This window comes from Lathyrus oleraceus, chromosome 4 (assembly GCF_024323335.1).
Source record: "Lathyrus oleraceus cultivar Zhongwan6 chromosome 4, CAAS_Psat_ZW6_1.0, whole genome shotgun sequence".
NCBI lineage: Eukaryota > Viridiplantae > Streptophyta > Magnoliopsida > Fabales > Fabaceae > Lathyrus > Lathyrus oleraceus.
In genome coordinates this window covers 449,657,221-449,677,415 of record NC_066582.1, presented here as the reverse complement: position 1 = coordinate 449,677,415, position 20,195 = coordinate 449,657,221, and the positions used below count along the sequence as shown (strand labels likewise).

The 20,195-nt window shown below is 35.7% G+C and overlaps 1 pseudogene; it reads right to left on the bottom strand.

Annotated features, from left to right (window-relative positions):
- Positions 1-232: 232 nt before the first annotated feature.
- Positions 233-20,195, bottom strand: part of LOC127137922 (tyrosine decarboxylase 1-like) — a 108,763-nt pseudogene continuing 88,800 nt past the window's right edge.

Below are 20,195 nucleotides of genomic sequence, written 5' to 3'. Positions count from 1 at the left end.
TTTAAAAAGGCCATATCATACTCAAAATAAATCTTTTATAAATAATAGGGACCTTAATTTTTAAAAATTAAATCTGATATATTTAAATAAAATTCGGTTCGAACCTATTTCTTTCCACCTTAGACTAGACATAACTATAGGGCGGGGCAGATGTGAAGGCGGATTTAAGCATTATCAGTTCCAATTCCATTTTCTTGTACCAATCCTGCTTTTGATAGGAGATAACAAATGATCATACACCTCCGTCTCCAACAGGAACATATTTCTTCGTCTTTACTCCGCATCCACCCACATAAACTACATATTTTTAAAAATACATATTTTTTTTCATAGCAATATAAATAAAAAATAAAACTAAATATTTATTTATTTTAATAATAATGATAATATTTGGTCATTTTTAATAAATTATATTTTAAAATTTTTTAATAATTTGAATAAATTTATTATCTTAAAGATTAAAAAAATAAAGGTAGAGTAAAATTATTAAAAATAAAGATAATAAAATAAATTTAATAGATCAGAACGAGAATAGGGTGTGTGTGTGGAGCGGGTACTAGTATGGGTGTTCAAAACCGAACCAACTTAATAGAAAATCGTAAATCAAATCAAACTGAAACCACTAAAAATCGCATTTGCTTAGGATGTGTTTGCGTCATTTTATAACAAAACTGCGCAGTTCTTTTTGGTTTGCGGTTTGTATTTTGCAACCGAACTAAACCAAACCGTATTATGTTAAAACTCAAACTTCACTTATCCCACATCCAACCAAAAAGTCAAACCTAATATGCTTTAAGCTTACAATTACAAACGAATTTCTCTTACTCACACTTAGAGTTTCAGTTTCAACCTTTTCAAATCTCTCCTATTAATATGCACATTTTTCTCATCTTCTTTGCTATGTACGTCTCTTCTACTCTAAGCACTCATCACTTATGTTCTTTCTTTTTCATCTTCTCATTTTTATGATACTATTCTCTCCTCCAAATATGTTTTATCGCACATTTCTTCTCTAATCTCGCATATTTTCTATTCTTTCTTTTTCATCTTCTCTAGTCTCTCCTCTCTGGTTTTTTCTTCTGTTTTATTATAATGCTTTTGGTATTGTTTTATGATACTATTTTATGTTTTTATTCCACTTTGGTCTAATATGATTCTTGTATATTGACTGAGAGGTTTTTGTCTAAATATGACGAGTTTTATTGTTATTTAATAATGTATGAATGTCTAAACATAAACTTATGTTGTTCTCTATAGGTGTATATATGTCTCAATACATTTTTTTTTAAAAAAACAAACCAACCGAGTCAACCCAAACCACATCGATTTGTTTTGGTTTATTCTGTTTTATACCTTAAAGTCAACCAAAAAAAACCAAACCACATGCTTTTTTCTCTTGCGGTTCAAATGACTTTTACATTCAAAACCATCCTAATTGCACCACAAACACCCTTAAGTACTATCTTCCTCCGCCCCACCTCATAATTAAAAATTGAATTTTCCTCGCACCCAAATTGATATTCGGAGTGAGGGCGGTTTAATCCGGTAGGGGGGCATAGCAAGAACCCTTAATGTCTTATGACAATATCATTACATTCTTTAATATGTGCAAAAACTTTAAACGACCTCATTTTGAAATTGAGGGAGTAACAAGTACGTAGGCTCTCTCACACTCACACTCATACATACATTTACTTTATGCAATGATAGATGAAAATTAAACAACCGATAGATCAAATTTGAGAGATTATTATAAAGTAAATAAAATATTATTCTGAGATGAAAACCTTCAAATGATTGCTATATTTGACGAGTACAAAGATAAAGAGACACTAGACAAAAAATGAGCAACTTGAGATGAAACCCTTCATCCAGTTTGAGTATCGCAAGCTTGCTTGTTCCCTAAAAAACCAACAATAAATATGATTACATTTTTTATTTGATCAAAGAATAGTTAGTGTATAACTAGTTATTTTTGTTTATGTATTAACATAAGTTGAAAGAAGTACATAATATAAAACTTGCATGTTCTTGCACCAATTTCCATGTCATATTCACATGATGCTCCTCTGTTAAGGTTGAACCAATAGCACATCTGATAACAAAAGCTCCATCATTAATAGAATCTAGTAATTTAGGATTCACTTCATTCACAAAATATCCATCATTAGTCATTTTTTCAATATAGTACCTTCACAACCATTATCAATGTTAATTGCTAATGGAGAAATCCTAAAGCAAACCAAAGAGAATCTTGTCGGCACAACAATTTCAAACCTCCCATCTTTCCTTACAAAGCCTTCAAATATTTTAGCCATTTCCACATGATTCCTAAGAAACTTCTTGAGATTTTCGGCACCGTAACTTCGAATAACAATACATAGTTTGAGTGAATTAAATTTCCTACTCAAGGGCATTTGTAACACCCCGAATATTGTTGGACTAATTCAAATATTATTTTAATATGATTATTGGAAGGTAAAATGATTTATTAAATAATATTGGGAATTATTATTATTATTATTATAGATGTTAATTATTTAATAACAATTAAATAAATAAATGGAATATGAAGAGTGGAAGGGTAAAAGTGGAATTGGGATAAAAAGAGGCCAAAGTGAGAACTTAGGGTGTTTTCACGTATTGTTGCTTCAGAGTCAGAAAAAGGGAGGAACGCTGAAGAGAAAGAGAAGGAAGAGGGAAAGGCCAAAGATTGCTCAGAGCTTCCTTCAATCCAAAGAGGTAAGGGGTCTGAACCTTATTAAACGATAATATGCGAGCAAATTCATGATATATGTTGGATTGTTGATGGATTTTGGGGATTTTAGGGAGATTGGGAAAGTTGGGGTTTTGATGGAAATCCCCGATTTGTGAGTTTCGTTGAGTTATATGCTTTATAACCGAAGTATGTTGTGTATGTATGACTGTTAAATGTTGATATTGGGTTGTTAGCTGTGGAGTATGAGTTATGGCAAGTAGAGAAGCAAAGCTGCGCTAGGTTCTGTAGCAGAGGGCTTCTGTTCGCGCGCGATTCGCGGCGCGAAGCCCAGTTCGCGGCGCGAACTGGGCAGAATCCAGAGGAGTTCTGGAACGCACCGTTCGCGGCGCGAACCCTGCTGCGCGGCGCGAACTGTGCTGTGCAGAAGTTGATGTTGGCGAGTTTTGGGTACGTTGAGTTGCGAGACTCTTAGTAAGTCGCTGTACTTGTGTTATAAACAATTAATAGTGATTATATGATTGTGTATGAGGTGTTTATGATGATGAGATGTTGAATTTACGTGTTTAGTTATAAATGTGTTATGTAACGATGTGATATCGTTGTAATATTGTTGTTGTTTTGTTGAGTGTGTGTCATGTTATTAATGATGATGATAACATGACTATATGATGCTGTTGTTGCTATGTTGATTATGATGCATGTTTGATGTGCATGCATTCATGAAAGGCCGATGCCTAGTGATGAACGGACTGAGTTCCAATGATGTTGTTGACTCCGGGCTTGTTGAGAGGCTTGGTTCCTTGCGGGGAACTCGGATTCTATGGTGATGAATCTGGGAGTGGTGATCCTATAGTTGGTCACAAAATGGGTATACCGAGTCGTGTTGAGTCATGCATGGGTGTGTGCATTGCATTTGATATGTTGTTTTGTCGATGTTCATGAGTATGATGATTATGATGATTATGATGAGCTGTGTTGGCATATGTGAAATATATTTATGTTTATATTTCTGTCGTTATATTATTATTTAATAATGTAATTCTCACCCCTTCTGCATGTGTTTATGTTCATCTATGATGAGCAATGTGCAGATAAAGAAGAGTAGCTATTGTTGAGGTTTGAAGAATAAGTGTAGAGTTATTCTGCGGAGTCGAGTCAAATGCTCTGGTCATGTGACACCGGGGTTATGGGATTCGATAGATAATTGGTTATTATTTACGTTGTTTATGATGACTAATAGTGCTGAGATGTTTTGTTGAGATAATGTTGAAACATTATTATTAATTGTTATATGATGAATGATAATATTGGTGTTGTAGTCCGCTGCGAAGTTTTAATAAAATAAATAATATGTTTTTTTGTTGTGATGTGATAAAAGTATTATGTTGTAAGAAATGTAAACTCTTCTACATGTTGTACTCTGATAATCTATCTAAATATGTCGTTTGGGTAGAAGGGTGTTACATTAGTGGTATCAGAGCATGGTCAGTCCAGTCGAGTCATAATGTGAGGTTTTCCCTGTTGGTCGATTAGTGTAAATGACACTGTCGATATTTAACGGTTGTGGTTGTGTTGTGCAGAGTATGGCTGGAGAAAATGACCGTGCGATTGTTGAGGCTTTGGCTGCTATGGCGCAGGCTATGCAGGCGCAGCAGAATCCGCCGGTCGACGAGTTTAAGAATTTGGGAAGGTTTCTGAAGAATAACCCTCCTACATTCAAAGGGCGCTATGATCCAGATGGTGCTCAGATTTGGCTGAGGGAAATTGAGAAGATTTTCCGGGTGATGACGTGTACTGAAGCGCAGAAGGTGCAGTTTGGTACGCATATGTTATCTGAGGAGGCTGAGAACTGGTGGGATAACACTCGCCAGAGAATCGAAGTACCAGGTGCTGAGATGACTTGGGAAAGGTTCAAGACGGTCTTTCTGGAGAAATATTTTCCTGCTGATGTGCGATGTAAGAAGGAGATGGAATTTCTAGAACTGAAGCAGGGTAACATGTCTGTTGCTGATTACGCTTCGAAGTTTGAGGAGCTGGTGCAGTATTGTCCTCATTATAATGACGCTGGTGCTGAGGGATCCAAGTGTGTCAAGTTTGAGAACGGGTTGCGTCCCGAGATCAAACAAGGCATTGGTTACCAGGAGATTCGTAGGTTTCCTACACTGGTTAATAAGTGCAGGATATTTGAGGAAGATAGCAAGGCTAGGACTGCCCATTACAAGAGTCTTAGTGAGAAGAAGAATAAGGATCGTGGTGGTCCTTATGCATCTCCGAATGGTAAAGGTAAGCAGAAAGTGGTAGATGAGAAGAAGCCAAGTGGGGGAGGATCTCTCATAGCTGGTAAATGTTTCAAGTGTGGCGAGCCAGGCCACCGTGCGGATAGCTGTACCAAGAAAGTGCTGAGATGTTTCCGATGCGGTCAGGCCGGTCATAGAGTTACGGAATGTAAGGATGCTGGTCCGACATGTTTTAATTGTGGCGAGAAAGGCCATATCAGTTTGCAGTGCTCGAAACCGAAGAAGGCGGCTACTGCAGCTCATACTACTGGTAGGGTGTTTGCTCTGAGTGGGGCTGAAGCTCCTAAAGAAGATAATCTGATTAAAGGTACTTGCTTGATTAATAATGTTGAATTGCTTGCTATTGTTGACACTGGTGCTACTCATTCGTTTATTTCGTATGAGTGTGCGACCAGGATTGGTGTGATTATGTCGTCCCTAGGCGGAAGTATGGTGATAGATACTCCTGCTAATGGTTCTGTGAAGACTTCTGTTGTCTGTCGAGGTTGTCGTTTGACGATCTTTGAGAGAGAGTTCGTAGTTGATTTGGTGTGCTTACCCTTGCACCAAATTGATATTATTCTGGGAATGAATTGGCTAGAATTCTATGGCGTGTTTATCAACTGCTATAGTAAGACGGTGCGGTTTTCTGAAGTTGGTGAGAATGATGAGGCAAGATTTCTATCTGCTAGGCAGGTGGGGGAATTTGTGAAAGATGAAGCTCAGATATTCGCTTTATTTGCGTCTCTGCAATCGGATAAGAAAGTGGTGAGTGTAGATTTGCCTGTTGTCTGTGAATTTCAGGATGTGTTTCCGGAGGATGTAAGTGAATTACCTCCAGAACGGGAAGTCGAATTTGCCATTGACTTAGTACCAGGTACGAGTCCAGTGTCGATGTCTCCTTATAGAATGTCGGCAACTGAATTAGTTGAATTGAAGAAGCAACTTGAAGAATTGCTTGAGAAGAAGTTTGTGCGTCCAAGTGTTTCTCCTTGGGGTGCACCAGTATTGTTAGTGAAGAAGAAAGAAGGTACGATGAGGTTGTGTGTCGATTATCGGCAGTTGAATAAGGTGACTATCAAGAATCGGTATCCATTGCCGAGGATTGATGATTTGATGGACCAGTTGGTTGGAGCTCATGTTTTCAGTAAGATTGATTTGCGGTCGGGTTATCATCAGATCCGAGTGAAGTCAGATGATATTGCGAAGACTGCTTTCCGTACGAGGTATGGTCATTATGAATACACTGTGATGCCGTTCGGTGTGTCTAATGCTCCAGGTGTGTTTATGGAATATATGAATCGTATATTTCATCCGTACCTTGATAATTTTGTTGTGGTGTTCATAGATGATATATTGATATATTCTAAGACGGAAGAAGAGCATGCAGGACATCTGAGAATTGTTTTGCAGGTGTTAAGAGAAAAGAAATTATATGCAAAGTTATCTAAATGTGAGTTCTGGTTGAAGGAAGTGAGTTTCCTTGGCCATGTGATTTCGAGTGGTGGGATTTCTGTTGATCCGGCTAAAGTTGATGTTGTATTACAGTGGGAGACTCCGAAGTCTGCTACTGAGATACGCAGCTTTCTGGGGTTAGCTGGTTATTATCGCAGATTTATTGAGGGCTTCTCTAAGTTGGCATTGCCGTTGACGCAGTTGACTAAGAAGGGTCAAGTGTATGTGTGGGATGCCGCTTGTGAAGCGAGTTTTGTTGAGTTGAAGAGGCGGTTGACCAGTGCTCCAGTGTTGATCTTGCCTAATCCTGGTGAGTCCTTCGTTGTCTATTGTGATGCTTCTTTGATGGGTCTTGGTGGTGTTTTGATGCAGAATGGTAAAGTTGTAGCTTATGCTTCTAGACAGTTGAAAGTTCATGAGAGGAATTATCCTACGCATGATCTAGAACTTGCAGCTGTTGTATTTGTGTTGAAAATGTGGAGACATTATCTGTATGGTTCCAGATTCGAAGTGTTCAGTGATCACAAGAGTCTGAAGTATCTGTTTGATCAGAAAGAGTTAAATATGAGGCAGAGAAGGTGGTTAGAATTACTGAAGGATTTTGACTTTGAATTGAGTTATCATCCCGGTAAGGCTAATGTAGTTGCAGATGCGCTGAGTAGAAAGTCTCTACATATGTCTATGATGATGGTTCGAGAGCTTGAGTTAATTGAACAGTTCCGTGATATGAGTTTGGGTTGTGAAGTTTCCGCTGATAGTGTAAAGTTGGGTATGCTGAAGTTGACTAGTGGGATTCTGGAAGATATTCGGAATGGTCAGCAAGTTGATGTCGCTCTAGTTGATCATATTACTATGGTTAACCAGGGTAATGGTGGTAATTTTGAGATTGATGAGAATGGTATCCTGCGATTTAAAGGTAGAGTTTGTGTTCCTGAGGTGTCTGAATTGAAAAAGAGTATTCTTGAAGAGGGCCATAGGAGTGGATTGAGTATCCATCCAGGTGCAACTAAAATGTATCAAGATTTGAAGAAGTTGTTTTGGTGGGCTGGTATGAAAAGAGATGTTGCTAAGTTTGTGTATGCCTGTTTGACTTGTCAGAAGTCAAAGATTGAACATCAGAAACCGGCAGGTATGATGCAACCTTTGAAGATTCCTGAATGGAAGTGGGATAGCATTTCCATGGATTTTGTGACGGGATTGCCGAGGACGACGAAAGGTAATGATTCTATTTGGGTGATTGTGGATCGATTGACTAAGTCGGCGCATTTCTTGCCGATGAAGATTAATCACTCTTTAGAGAAGTTGGCAGAGTTGTATATTGAGGAGATAGTGAGGCTGCATGGTATTCCATCCAGTATTGTGTCTGATAGGGATCCCAGATTTACTTCTAGATTTTGGGAAAGTTTGCAGAAAGCGTTGGGAACTAAGTTGAGGTTGAGTTCAGCTTATCATCCTCAGACTGATGGTCAGACCGAAAGAACTATCCAATCCTTGGAGGATTTGTTGAGAGCTTGTGTGTTAGAGCAGAGTGGTTCTTGGGATAGTTATTTGCCGTTGGTGGAGTTTACTTATAATAATAGTTTTCATGCTAGCATCGGTATGGCTCCGTATGAAGCATTGTATGGTAGGAGGTGTAGAACTCCATTGTGTTGGTATGAATCAGGTGAGAGGGTTGTACTCGGACCTGAGATTGTGCAGCAGACGACTGAAAGGGTTAAGATGATTCAGGAGAAAATGAAGATTTCTCAGAGTCGTCAGAAGAGTTATCATGATAAGAGGAGAAAGGCACTTGAGTTCCAAGAGGGAGATCATGTGTTCTTGAGAGTTACTCCGACGACAGGTGTGGGTAGAGCTTTAAAGTCTAAAAAGCTTACTCCGAGGTTTGTGGGTCCGTATCAGATTTTGAAGAGGGTTGGGGAAGTGGCGTATCAGATAGCTTTACCGCCGTCGCTTTCTAATCTGCATGATGTGTTTCATGTATCTCAGTTGAGAAAATATATTGCAGATCCTTCGCAGGTTGTTCAGTTGGATGATATCCAGGTGAGGGATAATTTGACCGTTGAGGTGTTGCCAATTCGGATAGATGACCGAGAAGAGAAGACCCTGAGAGGTAAGAAGATTGCTCTAGTGAAAGTTGTTTGGGGAGGTCCAGCTGGTGAGAGCTTGACTTGGGAGCGTGAAGATCAGATGAAGGAGTCGTATCCGGCTCTATTTGCTTGAGGTATGTTTTCGAGGACGAAAACTTCTAAAGTGGGGGAGAGTTGTAACACCCCGAATATTGTTGGACTAATTCAAATATTATTTTAATATGATTATTGGAAGGTAAAATGATTTATTAAATAATATTGGGAATTATTATTATTATTATTATAGATGTTAATTATTTAATAACAATTAAATAAATAAATGGAATATGAAGAGTGGAAGGGTAAAAGTGGAATTGGGATAAAAAGAGGCCAAAGTGAGAACTTAGGGTGTTTTCACGTATTGTTGCTTCAGAGTCAGAAAAAGGGAGGAATGCTGAAGAGAAAGAGAAGGAAGAGGGAAAGGCCAAAGATTGCTCAGAGCTTCCTTCAATCCAAAGAGGTAAGGGGTCTGAACCTTATTAAACGATAATATGCGAGCAAATTCATGATATATGTTGGATTGTTGATGGATTTTGGGGATTTTAGGGAGATTGGGAAAGTTGGGGTTTTGATGGAAATCCCCGATTTGTGAGTTTCGTTGAGTTATATGCTTTATAACCGAAGTATGTTGTGTATGTATGACTGTTAAATGTTGATATTGGGTTGTTAGCTGTGGAGTATGAGTTATGGCAAGTAGAGAAGCAAAGCTGCGCTAGGTTCTGTAGCAGAGGGCTTCTGTTCGCGCGCGATTCGCGGCGCGAAGCCCAGTTCGCGGCGCGAACTGGGCAGAATCCAGAGGAGTTCTGGAACGCACCGTTCGCGGCGCGAACCCTGCTGCGCGGCGCGAACTGTGCTGTGCAGAAGTTGATGTTGGCGAGTTTTGGGTACGTTGAGTTGCGAGACTCTTAGTAAGTCGCTGTACTTGTGTTATAAACAATTAATAGTGATTATATGATTGTGTATGAGGTGTTTATGATGATGAGATGTTGAATTTACGTGTTTAGTTATAAATGTGTTATGTAACGATGTGATATCGTTGTAATATTGTTGTTGTTTTGTTGAGTGTGTGTCATGTTATTAATGATGATGATAACATGACTATATGATGCTGTTGTTGCTATGTTGATTATGATGCATGTTTGATGTGCATGCATTCATGAAAGGCCGATGCCTAGTGATGAACGGACTGAGTTCCAATGATGTTGTTGACTCCGGGCTTGTTGAGAGGCTTGGTTCCTTGCGGGGAACTCGGATTCTATGGTGATGAATCTGGGAGTGGTGATCCTATAGTTGGTCACAAAATGGGTATACCGAGTCGTGTTGAGTCATGCATGGGTGTGTGCATTGCATTTGATATGTTGTTTTGTCGATGTTCATGAGTATGATGATTATGATGATTATGATGAGCTGTGTTGGCATATGTGAAATATATTTATGTTTATATTTCTGTCGTTATATTATTATTTAATAATGTAATTCTCACCCCTTCTGCATGTGTTTATGTTCATCTATGATGAGCAATGTGCAGATAAAGAAGAGTAGCTATTGTTGAGGTTTGAAGAATAAGTGTAGAGTTATTCTGCGGAGTCGAGTCAAATGCTCTGGTCATGTGACACCGGGGTTATGGGATTCGATAGATAATTGGTTATTATTTACGTTGTTTATGATGACTAATAGTGCTGAGATGTTTTGTTGAGATAATGTTGAAACATTATTATTAATTGTTATATGATGAATGATAATATTGGTGTTGTAGTCCGCTGCGAAGTTTTAATAAAATAAATAATATGTTTTTTTGTTGTGATGTGATAAAAGTATTATGTTGTAAGAAATGTAAACTCTTCTACATGTTGTACTCTGATAATCTATCTAAATATGTCGTTTGGGTAGAAGGGTGTTACAATTCCTAAGAAACTTCTTGAGATTTTCGGCACCGTAACTTCGAATAACAATACATAGTTTGAGTGAATTAAATTTCCTACTCAAGGGCATTTGTCAATCTTTGTAATCAATCACTTCCTTTGAATCAGAATTAATGTTATGTAAATATTTAGGATATGTTGACAATGATTTTGTCAAAGCACTGTGATCTTTCACCCAAAGACAACAACATGCTAAGTTAGTCAAAAACCATTTATGAGCATTAAAACTAAAAGAATTTACATCTTCAATTCCATCAATGTAATGTCTGAATTAAGGACAAATACAAGTTGAACCTGCATAAGCAGCATCAACATGAACCCAAATATCATACTCTTTTGCCACATTACATAATGACTTTATAGGATCAATAGCGTTTGTTGCGGTTGTACCAACCGTTGCACATAAGAAACAAGGAACCAAACCATTTTCAACATCTAAAAAAATGATAGAAAGAAAAGACTCATGAGACAAAGAAAAAAAAAGTTGACCCTTTAGTTTTTATGACTCTAAAATTTTGTGCATGAATTCCAATAATTCGAGTTGCTTTTTGAAGCGCACTATGTGTTTGATCAGAACAATAAACAGCAAGTTTTCCAATATTTTCTTTTCCAATTTGAGAAAGTTTTTCATCTCTTGCAGTCACTAATGTACACAAAATAGCCTCACATGTTGTACCTAACAAAACACCACCACCACCTTTAAAATTTGATGAAAAAATGAAACATTTTGGTAAGTTTAGCATTTTTCCAAGCCAATTCATAACAATGGTTTCAAGCTCAGTTGCAGCTGGTGAGGATAACCAATTGAATCCAACAACATTGAATCCATTGCTTAACATTTCACCAATAAATCTTGCTATGCTACCACTACTAGGGAAATAAGCATAATAGTTTGGACTCATCCAATGTGCGATTCCAAGGATTATATGTTGTTAAACATCTTCAAGTATTGATTCAATGGATTCTGATTGAAATGGAGGTGAAAATGGTAGTTTTTTTGCAAGGTAACCAGGTTCAACTTTGCTTAAAACAGGATATTTTTCAATGTTTTTGTAGTAATCTGTTAGAACATCAATCATCATGTAGCCTTGTCTTTTGAATTCTTCAAGGTCTAGAGGATTCACTATTCTTGTTGATTTGGTTTTAGGAGGGTTGAAGTGTGATATATATTAATTGTATATTTATCTTTATAACATACAAGCCATTTAAGGATGACAAAATTAATGGATTAAATGAATTCTAGTTGGTTGTTAATGGATGGATAAAATTTTCCATCAATACATTAGTGATCTATTGCTTTAAAAAAATTAATTTAATCCTTCCATTAATATTTCTTAATGGACATCTATAAAGTTAATTTAAATATTTTTTTTTATTTTTTAATCCTTTTATTTTTTAATTTTGCAAAAATATATTTTTTAAATATCCTTCTAAAATATTTTTTTGACTTCAATTTTATTTTAAATCTCCAATCTCCAATTAATGAGTAAGAATTTTAAATTTTAACTTGGAGTTGTTTGAATTTTAGAAATGCACGTACTAATTTGTAAAAATCTTTATTATTACTATTTTTACGAGAAAACCACTGTATAGTTAAAAAAATCAAAAACAATGGTAATTATAATTATAATATAAATATAATGATTTTAAAAGGAATATAAGAGAGAGATCAAATTCGTGTGATTCTTTAAGGTTTGCCTAAAGAATATTATCCATTCATTACGATGATTTATGGTAAAGTGGAATTTACAGACTTCTATGATGTAAAAGTATTGCTCTATGTTTAAGGAGTTCTGTTGGATAAGTATCGTCAAGAGCTCTCAACTCAAGTGCAACAAAAATTGTAGCTCAAGTCGTGTCCAACAATTTCTTTGGTAGGAATGAAGTTGGATCAGGCTCCTATCAACATTTTTGTGGTGGAATTCGTGGCTTTAGAGGCATGGGTCGTGAAAGACAAGATAATACTATAGACTAATCTGCCAACTTTGCATCAAGTATGGTCATGCAATCAAGTATTCTTAGCATAAATTTGATGAATACTTTGTGCTTGCACTAGTGAAATCTCAAGGACTATTATCTAATTCAGCTAAAAAAATCAAAACCATGTGAGTCAGACAAGTCAAGCCGCTACTTCCACTCAGGCCACTACACTCTTGACTCATCAAGATATTCTCAAAGTACCACAAGGTTTAGAGTCTCAGGCTTAGTTTGAAGACTCAGATGCGTTGCATCATATTACTTCTTGTTTTTCCAACTTACAAAATGTCCTTTCTTGTGTCTATCGTAATGAGATCTTAGTTGGTAATAATCAACTTGATTCCTAACGAGGATAAGTTATTGTAGAAGAAACTAACCCATTATTTGAATAACAATAATATCACCTCCTCAACAATAGATCAATTATTATTTTTTACTCAAATATTAGTTGACTTGATCATAATCAAACAATATCGCATAAATTTAGGGTTCTCCGACATATCCCATTTGGTTATAGAAATATTCTTGATGAAACCACAGAAGTCAAAGTGCCTTGTGTCATTTTAAAGAAGGTTCAAACATTCTCTTTGCCTGCACTTTTTTCTTACTTTTTAGCACCGAAAAATCTCAAGAAAAAAAACTAAAATTCTAAAGAATAGATTGAATTAATCTATTGTTAGCATGAGAATTTTGGTAAATAAATGTGTGATATAAAGGTATGAAATTTCTAAGTATAACATAACCTAGCTATGGTTTTGATATTTTGATAACTTTGATTGAAGGGGTGAGTTCGACTTGCTTATCAGATGTTTTGGGACTTAGTTTATTTTATGTTCAAGATTTAGATAACCTATAAATCTACCAAGCTTGGTTTGGAAGAATCTCAGGAATAAATCCACAAGATTATGATCACTCTCTCTCTTCAAAACATGTTCAAAATCTCGAAAAGGATTATGGTAATTTGACATATTTGATAGATGTAGAAATGAGATAAATTCACAGACTAAGTGTAACACCCTATTTCCCGACACGATAAATAATTAAATAAAATGCGTATAACACATAAATCCTCAAAGTAGTATGCCAATCATACATTAACTAGATATATATGAACCTCATAATTTAAAAAACAACTCATTTGATAAGCATCGGAATTATGAATTAGTTGGCATAGAAAGCCTTAACATCAATAAGTTTGAAAAGTGGTTCGACATCCAAAGCAACGAAAATATATACAACATAAAATAAATAAAAGAACAGCTAAACCCCCTAATGTCACATATCAGAGAGACTCCAACTATAAGACTCGATCGACAATCAACTAAAGAGGCACAACGAAATTCTCAACATCAAGCTCCTACTCAGGTACCTGATATTCTGTACTTCAGAGGAGCATAGTTGCAACAACACAAAAAACAGGTGAGAATATATTCAAATAATAATTGGTGCACAAAATAATCAGAGTAGATTCACACATCACAATTCATGCACATATCAACATGCACCATAAAATCACATATTCATATTTCACCCGCATCACGATCAATCACCAATCACGCAAATCATACAAGAGTATTCATTAATACACAAGCATCTCATTTTCATAATCATTGTGTAATACAATACAACATCGACTCAAATCATGCTCGTCACGGTCCCCACTCTGAACCAGGCTCACAACTCAACTCTATATGCATGCGGTACCGACTCAAAATTTGATTCTTCATACAAACCAGTTTTCAACATCTGAATTTCGAATCCCCACTCTGAACTTCAAGCCCCCACTCTGATCTTGGTACAAGTCACTAGTCTCCACTCTGAACTCGTGACTGACCTCTTTCACAATAAAGACAACATATGATGCATGACATATAACAATGCAATGGAAATAACACAACATTGAATACAACCCTGCTCTGAATGTAAGCAATCACACAACAACAATAGCATATAAATGATTACAACCCCACTCTGACTGTAATCCATCATATATTAAATGCATTACGAGTAGTTCTCACTCCGAACCACTCGTCTCATCAATCATAAGCAAACATGTATAATAATTCACGTAGTTATACATACAATTTATAACATATATTCAAACATTAAACATACATTCACACATCAAATATCTCACGAGGTAGCTTCAAACAGATCCTCATTTGGAGTTACGAAACTAAAGTTACGCTAAAAACGATTGGAAACAAAAAAATCAATATTTCTAGAAAACACAACAGCTGTAATCGGTTAACCAAAATGCGTAACCGATTACAGTCATAAAAAATTCAATTTTTTTTATCAGCTTCAGGTGTAACGGTTACACCAATGCGTTAACCGGTTACCATTGTACATAAACGTAAAAAAAAACACGATTTTCACCATTATAGCACTTCCAAAGCCCCGATTTCGATCCTCAAAACACCCAATTGCACATAATTCATCATATATACAGTATATCACATTAAACATGTTAATTTAACATAGATTAACACCTTAATTTACCATTTAATCATAGACTCAAGGTTATGTTCATACCCTAAAGCACCCAATTTCAACACAAATTTATCATTTAATCAATTTGCTCATGAAACACAAAACAATACAACATTAAACACAGTCATCACATCAATTCATGGTGAAAACATAATCATAAACATCATCTATCATATTCATATTAAGAAATATAGAAAAAAACACTTTAGAGGTTAAGGGAAACCTCTATATCCTTTCATGATCAAGGCACCCTTAGATGAATAATCTCCCCTACCTTGTAAATCTAGCAAAAGCAAGCTCTCAAGCAATCTCTAAGGTCCACTCCTCCAAGACCTAGCTCTCCTCTTCTCCTATTTTTCACATTCCGACAAAAAACACTCAAAACCCCTTATTTCTTCTAATTTTCTAAATATATATAAGATAACTTAATTAACTTCTCATAATTCAACTTTTGACCAACTCAAACACGAGTTATCTCCACTAACCATCCAATTCCCATTATTTACAATTTTTACTCACCTCTTAATATTCTTTCAACTTTCTACTAATTTCTCATTATTTAAATAATTAATTCCCACAAATACTAATTAAATCAACACATTTTACCACAAATGTCGATACCAATCAAACACGTCATAAATCCCATAAAATAATTATTTAAATAATTTAATCAATCAAATCAAATAAATAATCAAATAAAAGGCTAATTAAGTCGGGGTATTACAACTCTCCTCGCTTAAAGAATTTTCTTCCTTGAAAATTACCTGACGGGAAAAGCTATGGATAAGACTCTTTAATCTTACTCTCGAGTTCCCACGTCACACTGCCACCAACAGGACCTCCCCAAACAATTTTCACTGAAACGATCTTCTTGCCTTGTAAGTGCTTCACTACACGATCCTCAATCCTCAATGGTAAGGTCTTAATTCAGGACAAATACAAGTTGAATCTGCATAAGCAACATCAACATGAACCTAAATATCATACTCTTTTGCCACATTACACATCAATAACATTTGTTGCGGTTGTACCAACCCTTACACATAAGAAAGAATGGTAGAAAAAAAAGACTCATGAGCCAAAGATTTTTTTTTTAATCTTTTAGTTTTTATGACTCTAAATTTTTGTGCATGAATTCCAACAATTTGAGTTGCTTTTTGAAGTGTACTATGTGTTTGAAAATCAATCATCATCATGTAGTCTTGTCTTTTGAATTCTTCAAGGTCTAGAGGATTCATGATTCTTGTTGATTTGGTTTTTGGAGGGTTGGAGTGCGATATATATTAATTGTGTATTTATCTTTATAACATACAACCCAATTAAGGATGACAAAATTAATGGATTAGGTGAATTTAGTAGGATTGTTAATAGGTCGATAAAAATATTCCAATAATACATTAATGATCCAGTAATTTTCTTTAAAAAAAATCAAATTTAATCCTTTCATTAATATTTTTTAATGAATGGACATCCATAAAATTAATTTAAATATTTCATCTTTTTCTAGTTATTTTTTAATTTTACAAAAATATATCTTTTAAATATTTTGTAAAATATTTTTTTTTCAATTTTTATTTTAAATCTCCAATTAATGAGCAAGAATTTAAAATTCTAATTCAAATTTGTTTCAATTTTAGATATGGACATACAAATTTGTAAAAATCTTTATTATAGTCACTGGTTAGTTAAAAAATTGGTAATAGTAATTATAATATAAATATATAATGATTTTAAAAGGTGTTATGGGCCAATCGGAAAGACCCCGAAAGAATAAAGTCAAATATAATGCAATCCGATAAAGTTTCACTTCCTCTCGAACCTTCTTAATCAATGAAGGTGATTCCAAAATATCTCAATCGTAAATCACATCCAACAGTCATCCACAAAGAACGACAGATAAATAGCAAGTTATATATATATATATATATATATATATATATATATATATATATATATATATATATATATATATATATATATATATATATTTGACACCAAATCGATGTAACAAGTTTAAAATACAATGTCATTTCACTCTTGTTCTCCATATACGAACTTGAGCGTTAGAGTGTTAACCTTGTAAGTACCCCCCCCCCCCCCCCCCCCCCCCAATCGTATTGGTGACTGCAATCTACTGTCTCTTCCATTCAACTTCTCATTTCTGGTTCTAAGATGGGACAAAAGGAAAACTAAAAAAAAAAGATGGAAAAGAAAGTGTAAACGAAGAAAGGTTTTGGTTATATATAAGAGAGTATTAGAATATCATAATTAGTAAGTGTCGTGCCGCGAAAAATAATTGAGCACATCACACGCTCGAAGATACAACATAGCCGCCACCGAAAGGTTGTGAAAGGCCAAGTTGTATGGGCTAATTTTTTGGTACGTTTTTAGCGTTACATTCTACATGTTTGGTTGCATTATATTGTAATTTGCATGCGTTGAATTTCATTTTCTTTGCGTTTTAGTTCCCTTTGAGTTAGCTTTCGCATGGTTTCCATCATTTTTGTGATGACCGCATTGAGCGTAGCAAGTCAATGGCTGATTTTTATTAGTTTATGTGCGACTTTTTAGTTGGTTGTTGTTGCGTTTCAATTCAATTTTGTATGTGCGTCCGATGATTTAGCATTGCGATAATCCTCACTTTTGCTTCTTACCAATTCGCGTTTCGACTTGCAACTTTTAATTTCATGATTTTATAGTTTGTCGCGTTTCAATTTATTTTATGATGACCACACTCACGCATTAGCAATTTGCAATTTGATTTGTGTTAGATCCAACGATCCAACGTCGTTACATTTAAATCAAATTTGATTTTTTTTGGTAGCTTTGCACGTCTTCGCATAAGCAACATCAATTTTCATTTTGCTTTACTTCTTTCGATTCATTTATGGTGGATGTGTGTTGTACGCATTTGTATCCTTTTATCTGGTTGAATTCTTCGTACACATTCAATTCGATTTATTTGTGGCGTTAGACTACACCTTGCGCTAGAGTTTGCGTCACTACGTTAGAATTCACGCCCCTCGCGATACAATTTGCACCTTTGAATTACAATTTCTCATCTCTCATTCATACTTTAACCATTTTCACCATCGATTCAAAATAACTTCAAAAACCAAAATACTTAACCATTTTAGTAAACGCAAATCAAACGCTTGATCCAACGCCAAACTCTTTTCTTAAGCAAATAAAAAGTGACTAACTTTAATAGCTTTGACCTTTTTTTGATAACATGAAAAATGGAAGGAAAAACCTACTTAGGTGTAAAGTCCAGTCATAATCCCGAGTATTAGACCTAAGTTATAAAAGCTTGCAAGTCACAAATACTCTACTTCTAACCCAAAAATACATCCAACACATCCAAACCATTTTTCCTCTTGTCATCCCTTCAAAATCTTTTCCAACGAGAGATGTTTAGTCTCAAGATGATGCAAAACAACACGTTGTCCACTTATATGTGAGTTGAGATAAGTGGCGTTTTCCCATGAATGTTGATATGTAGAAATCCGTTCAATGTGATGCAAACGGCCGATCCTCACCTGTTTTGGGTAAGCATTGTTTTTTGTTAATTGAGATAAAATAGCTTTCGCTAAAATCTACCAACAAACAAACATTTTCTACCCAGAACTATGTAGCCTTGAGTTCTCTATTGCATCCGCAGATACGTAGAAGCGAGATTCAAAGTCTCGTCAGGCACCCTAATAAAAAATTCACCTGTTAGTCTTATTCGTTTTCCCCTTTAATAACTTGAGAAAGCCAACATTCAAAAGCTAACACTAATGCACATACTAACTATATGGATCCTGTTGAGTATAATAGACGTGAGGGATGCTAATACCTACCTCTTACGTAATCTACTCTCGAACATGATTTGGTTGTGAAGACCATATCATTGCCGCTTTTTAGGGGTTTTATTGATATTTTACCTTCCCTCTTTAGGAATAAATAAATTTCGATGGAGACTCTATAGTCATTTCGCGAGTGTGTGATTGCGCTTTGCGAGGTCGTATTCTTTTTTCGAGGTACGACAGTTGGAGACTCTATTGGAGACCTCCTGTCAAGTGAGTCGTGCCTCATTTAGTTTGTTGTGTGCTTATGTTAGTTTACATGTTTCAATTTTCTTTTATCTTATTGCTTTTATTATATCTATTGTGTTGTATATTATATATCTTCTATTGGCTTCCTTGGGCTGTTGGTACTTAGATACTCTGATTGCAAACACATTGTGGAAAAAACTCTATACCCGAGTCTAGAGTAAAAATATAAGATAAGACGATGGTTACGTAGTGCGGGTCCTCGAGGTGTATATCTCGTAAGGGTTGGAATGAATGCCTCACTTAGAGTAGATCCTCTTGAAAGTGTTGTCGCTCGACAAGTATTTGCCGTATGTTTTAATGTTTCATAGGGGCATGTGACTCTAAGAACCTTTGTAGAACATTGAAACACTTTGGCATACTAGGAATGATGGTTGCATAGTATGGGTCACTAAGGTGTATATCTCGTAAGGGTCGATACAAGAACCTCACTTAGAATAGTTTCTCTAGATGGAATTGACGCCAGACAAGTATTTGCCATAAACGACAAACATTCTTGCAAGTCCATGACTATGGGAACCGTGTCTAGAACCCTGAAGTCGATGGTTTAGTAGTGCGGGTCCCTGAGGTGTATATCTCGAAAGGATCAGCACGAGAACCTCACCCAGAATAATTTCCCTTGAAGGAATTGACAATCAGAAAGTATTTGTCATAAGCGACAATCATTCTTGTGGATCTATGACTCTGGAAACCTTTGAAAACCCTAGATCATACCTAGTGAGAACCCTTTATGTGAAAAGTAATAAGTATCATTTATATCTTATACATATGAACCCGTATGCCTAAAAGTAAAACAAATGCATTACATTCATTCTCATTCCATTGCATAAAAACATTTTTGCATCAAAAAATGAAAAAATTTCATGCATCTGCATTCATTAGCATGCATATCATTTTTTCAAATAAAAGCTCATTCTGTTTTCTTTCACTAGTTACACACTGAATCCCAACACCAGTACTTTACTCGAGCCTACGCTCGTCGAAGAATGGAGAATCAAGAACAAGAAAACGCAAGAGTGAGGTCAGAGCTTGGTGACCTAAGAGGAAATGTAGGCCAAATAATGGAGATGCTCCAAGCGCTAACAACCAAGACTGACCCTCCTCAAGTAAGAGTCATTTCGGAGATCTCGGGT